At 53.7% G+C, this 5,867-nt stretch overlaps 1 long non-coding RNA gene across 1 annotated transcript; it reads right to left on the reverse strand.

Moving 5' to 3' along the window:
- Positions 1-1,559: 1,559 nt before the first annotated feature.
- Positions 1,560-5,483, reverse strand: LOC121024197 (uncharacterized). Its single transcript, XR_005787643.1, has 4 exons — positions 5,145-5,483; positions 3,056-3,200; positions 2,316-2,558; positions 1,560-1,666 (listed from the first exon to the last, which is right to left on the reverse strand). It is a non-coding gene; the product is annotated as an uncharacterized LOC121024197 (long non-coding RNA).
- Positions 5,484-5,867: the final 384 nt, after the last annotated feature.

A 5,867-nucleotide genomic window follows, 5' to 3' on the forward strand; every position in this document is an offset into this window, starting at 1 on the left:
GGGGGGGGGCGGCGGGGGGAAGGGGCGTCTGACACCATCTCCTTCCCTGGGGACTTTTGCTCGCTCCCGCCAGTTAGAGCTTCGGGGAGGGACTGGCTGCGTTATCAAGAGAAGGAAGAATAAGCACCATCACCTTTCTAAGATCCAGGGAAAGGGGTCTCTGAGAGCCTTTTCCATGTAATGGGGAGGGGGTGTGGTATCTGAGAAGGCAGCCTGAGTCACCCACTCTCCTCTGGCTACATCTCTGGAGCTGGCCAACCGTTTCCCTGGCAACCCGCCAAGGGCCAGCACCAAAGCAAGGCATGTCAGATCTCCAGAAACCTAGCTGCAGGGGCAGAAGGAGAAGGACTCCATACATACACCCGGAGCTTCCCTTGCCTACAGTCTGCAAATCTTCATGTCCAGAGATGACCAAGATCTGCAAGGCCCCAAGTTCTCCCATAATCCTCCTTTGGCAGCTCTTCCCAGCAGCCTTCCCTTCCCCTCCAGAATAACACCAGCCACAAAGATCTTTGTGTCTGTAGCTGATCACAAAGTCCTTCTCCCCCACCCAGGCAACTGCTTCTATCCCACACTCTGGGCCAACACCTGGCACAGTGCTTTGCCCAGAGTTGGTGCAGGGCATTTGGAGGCTGGAGCAGGAGGACAGGCTGGAGCAGGAAGCTGGATGGAAGCACCAGCACTGAGCATTCTGGCACCTCTCTGGCAGTCACTGTGCAAGATGTTTCAACACTTGAGCACACTGCATTTCTCTCGAAAGTTTTTGCACCTGCACGCGTGCTGTTCCTCTGCCTGGAATGTACCTCCTGCCTTCGGTGACAGTTGGTCCAGGCAGTGAGAACCTCTCTCCCCCTGTTTCCCTGATGTTCATGCCCCTATTATGGCACGTCTAGTGTTGAAGGACAATCTCTTGTTTATATGTCTCTCTACCCCTGCCAGCACACAATATCCCATGTACCTTTAAATCCACCCCCTGCCCAGCGCAGAGCAGACACCCAATAAACATTTGAAGAACAAACTCTCCACTCTAGGAATAGAAATGGAAACCAGGAGGACTGTGTAGTAATTAAGAGCAAAGAATCTAAAAGCAGACTTGCTGTCAACTCCTCGAGCTGTGTGATCTTAAGCAAGTTTTTGGCCTCAATTTCCTCATTGTAATGTGGTAATAGTAATAGGACTTACCTTGTAGCATTGTTGTAGGAATTAAGTGAGGTAATATGTGTATAGGGCTTCAAATGCCTTAAAGCACTATACAGCTGTTAACTACTATTACCATTTTCAGTAAAGGCTAAAATTTACACCTCTCTTCCTAGGACTGGTCAGGTCTAGGACTGGATCCAGCTGCCTTGACAGATAGCCGCAGGGTGCCCTGGAGGGTGGGGCAGGTACACCTCTTTATTCCTTCGTCTCATAACCCATCTCTGACTGACCACTATGCACAAAGCTAGATCTGGCTGGCTGTGTGCACAGACACGAAGGACAGAACGTTCTGAGTGACTACCTCAGCAAAACAAGAACATTGTCAACCTGAGAGGAAGGAAGGTCTAACACCTACCTCTCCCTACTTGCCAATCCGGATGAGGTGAGAGCTTCTTCTCTTGGGCCTCAGGGACATAGTCCCCTACGTGGAGGAGACACCAGACTGAGACGTAACACAGAAGGAGTCCTAGAAAGAAAGAAACTGAACAGGAAGCTAGGATCCAGAAAGCCCTACAGAGAGCCCATATAGAAAGTTCTCAGAGACATACCCAGAGATGTAGTGACATCCACTGGAGAGAGAGTTGGTCATCTCTTAGCCAACCCTGTCCTGACCGGGGAGAGAACGACGCTTGGGGAGAGCCTGGAAGTCTGGTGGGTAGCCCTTGTCCATATGTCCAGCCTACTCTCAACCGGGGACTGACTTCAGCCTCCTTCCCTTGCTCTGGAGGACAAGCATGTGGCTACCACAGAAAACAGCTCCCTACTTCACACCTCCCTCAGCCCAGCCTGCCCCCAGGGAGAACGTAGGCCATTTTCTGGAAACATCATTGAAACCACAGCCACAACCCCCTCTAGTTAGAGACCCATGCTCGTGTGGTTTCCTTCTCCAGAATGCTCTGAACCCTGGGAATCAGGCTGTCCCTGGGGAACCACCAGCCACACAGAAGGAAGGACCCTTGTGGGAACTTTGCTTTCATAGGGGCATGACTCCTCCTTATTAAGTCAATACAGGCATTGGACATTCAACGGACAGGAAGGCAGATCTCCAGGGCCTTAGAATGGAGATTTGTCACAGCCAGTGGTTCGGGAGAGGCTTTGTCAATGCCAGGGCTTACCTCTGCCAGAGCGTGGGCGGTGAAAGGAGCTGAGTTTTTCAGTTAGATCTGCTTCCAGATCCCAGCTCTGCCAACTTACCAGCTGTGTGACCTTAGCCAAAGTACTTCACTTCTCTGAGGGCCTCATTCTCCCTCCTGTGTGAGTCATGGGAAGTAAAGTATAATAGACATTTGCCAATGCATAGAATCTTTCTGGGATGCACACAAGACTGGAGTAATAGTGGTTGTTCCTGCAGAGGGGATCTAGGGGACAGGAAAGGAGAAAGACTAATTCTTCACCATTTTGAATCGTCTGAGTTTTATATCATGCGCTATACTACCTATTAAAATATTAGGAAGGGGCCCCTGGCTGGCTCAGTTGGAAAAGCATGCAACTCTTGATCTCGGGGTCATGAGTTCAAGCCCCATATTGGGTGTAGAGATTACCTAAATGAATAAAACTTAAAGAAATAACTAAAACATTAGGAAAATGAACTTTCTTTTAGTGAAGAAAGTGGAGAGGCAATGTTTGTGAAAGTAACTAAGCGTCATGGCTGGCTTGCAGAAAAGGCATTTGATAAATGTGTGTTTCTCTTTCCTTCCTTCAGCCCAACCCCAGCCAGCTTGCTGGGCCAGGAGGGCCTGGGACGGGGGTGAGGTGAGGGTGGGGAGATGGGATGTGAGCAATGGAGGCGCAGGTGCTTAGACTCGCCTGGGGATTCTCACTTACTCTCTGTCTTGCCCTTGTGCACCTCACTTACCTGGGCTCCCTTCCAGCCAGAACTAAAGGGGTAGCTGGCTCTCTGGAAAGCCGAAGGGGCTCCCACCTGGCTTCTGGGACAGGGTCAGCCTTCCCTCTCCACCCAGAGCTCCAGGGCAATGCTGCATTATCCGGAGATGGCAGGGCTGACACAGAGGAGAGAAGAGAGTGTCACCCCAGGCAATATCTTGCTGGCTCGCTGGGTAGGATTAAGAACTCAAGGGGCGCCTGGGTGGCTCAGTCGGTTAGGCGGCCGACTTCGGCTCAGGTCAGGATCTCATGGTTCGTGGGTTTGAGCCCCACATCGGGCTCTGTGCTGACAGCTCGGAGCCCGGGGCTTTCTTCGGATTCTGTGTCTCTCTGCCCCTCCCTGCTCATCTTCTGCCTCTCTCTCTCTCTCAAAAATAAATAAACTTAAAAAAAAAAAAAAAAGAAAGAAAAGAAAAGAACTCAAAAGTCAGCCCAGCACCAGACAAGGATAAGGCGGCGGCTGCTGCTGCCATGGGCAGGAAAGCAGGTCAAGTGGGACTAGAGCTGGCAGAGGCCAGGATGAGAGAGGAGAGAGCCTTCTGGGTGCTGTGGGTCAGGATGTGTGAAAGGGAAACAGGGGTCTGTACTAGTGTAAGGGAACCCCGGAGGTGTCGGAGCGTGGAGAAGCCCTGTCCTGTTCGAGGGAACTTCACTAAGCCAACAAATATCTGTGAAGCCTCTACTAGGAACCAAGCAGTGGAACACAGCCCTTTCAGCAACTAGTTAAGAGCCACAAGAAGCGGCCTGAGGTACAGGATTGAGAGCTGCAGGACAGCAGAGGAGAAAATGCCTATTACCTCCACTGGCCAGGGTCCCTGAACACCTCTTAGGGGCTCATCGCTGTGACTGACAATCCTTCACAGCAATCCTACGAGATGGGTCTTGCTGTTCCTCTTTTACAAAGGAGGTGCCTCGGCCCGGAGAGGCGGACTAACCTGCCCGAAGTCACACGGCAGAGCAGGCTTTGTACCAGGTCCAAAGCCTTTGCATTTTTCTCTACACCACACTGACCCCATGAAAAGGGGGGAGGATGTTACCAGATGGCCAAGGGAGGATGGCATTCCAGGTAGGTGGAATGGCGGGGGCGGGGGGGGGCATAGCTTGGAGTGAGAGAGGCCAGTGCACTAGGGGACTGCATGACTGGAGCAGGAGTAAAGGGAAGGCCCATGCGTAGGGTGGATTTCAGCACCAAAAGAAGAGCAGGCCAGTAGCCAGCGAGGCAGGGATGGAGCATTGGCCTGGACATCATTTGGGAGCCAGTTTTGGAGGCTGGGAGCAGGGGAGTCGGCAGTGAAGATGTGGGTGGGTTTGTGACATAATACACCAGGGAACAATGAGAACCAGGGACAGGGAGAAAGGAAGCCCCTCTAGTCATAACTAAGGAAAGTGGCCAAGTGGTGGGGGTAGCAGGGAAGGAGTCCTCTCCCGAACGTCCCTCCGAGGGCTTGAGGTCGGCTACTGGGCTGGCTAAGGCACAGGAGATTTCTTGTTGGCCCGGAAGGAGGAGAAATGAGGTGAGTGAGAAGAGAGACCTGGTGGTCTTCATGGAACAGGATGGGAGCCAGATTCCAGCCAGGGCTCTGCTCAAGACAGCTGGCAGCCCTGCTAGGGGACCCAGCTCTGTGCCCGCCTCTCCTCTCTCCACCCCCCAGGCTCCAGGGCTCCAGGACCCTTCTGTGTAGTGAGAAGGAACAGCAAAGGCTGGGCTCCATCCTGTTCTCCCGACTGGGGAGGAAATGTGTGCTAAGCACAGACGTCGCACCCCCTCTTCTCCTTGTCCCACAGGTGGCTCTCCCTGGGCAGGTGGCCCCGGCAGCTGGACAGGCTCTCCCTCCCACCCACCCAGTGAGTCCTGAACCCCTCCCGCCCCTATTCTCAGAAACAGAGCAGAGTCGCTGTGCCTCAGGCAGGATGGCCTTGTGTTCTCTGGTAACTTCACTGTAAACTGACTTCCCTGAAGAGGGGTAGAGGACAAGGGACAGAGGCAGGAAGGGCAGACAGGCTTCACCCAGGACCCAGCAACTCCTTCCTCTCCCCCAGATTCACACAGAATTACTTACCCTCGGTCCTGCTGTGTCTCCAGGGGTGAGAATGGGAACAGCTGGGGACAGCATTTCTACAGGGAGGTACCGGGATATGGAGACGGGAGAGGCAGGGACAGTGGTCTTAGGGGTGCTGTATATGCTGAGTGTGGGCCTGTGCCCTCCCCCCTTTCCAGGAGCTTTGGGGGCGGGGCTGGAGAGAAAGCAGACAATCCCAGCAGAGGCAAGGTGGGGGTGGGGGTGGGGGCGGTGGGAGAAGCCGGAGGTTTAAGCCCAAGGCTTCAGCTCTCCTTCTGCCGGCACAGAGATACTTCCTGGAATGCCTCCAGCTTTCTTGGGAAGGCTCTTCACCCCCACCCTGCCTCCCCTCTGGCTCCCACAAGATGGGAACTCTCCTTGAAGAAGGGACTTGGAGCAGAGGAAACAAAGACATCTCTGTACTGCCTCCCTCCACCCCCAGGGCCAGTTAGGTCAAGGTGACCTTGATCTGTTCTCCCCAGGGAAGGGGGCATGAGCTCAGCCTTCTGGGCTAACCTTGTTTCCAAAGGCAGGCTAGAAACGGGACTCGGGATGACTCTTCCCTTCCTCCATAAACTTAAACCCATCTTCATATAACGCACAGGTCAACAGAGCAGGGGAATGGACTGGCATGGAGACGGTGTGCCTCACTCCGTGCCACAGAACCGTGATGGGCTAGCCCAGCCAAAGGAGACGTCCTCCCTCTGTGGCGTGTGCTGGGGT

This window comes from Herpailurus yagouaroundi, unplaced genomic scaffold, assembly GCF_014898765.1.
Source record: "Herpailurus yagouaroundi ecotype Mexico unplaced genomic scaffold, PumYag 61112, whole genome shotgun sequence".
NCBI lineage: Eukaryota > Metazoa > Chordata > Mammalia > Carnivora > Felidae > Herpailurus > Herpailurus yagouaroundi.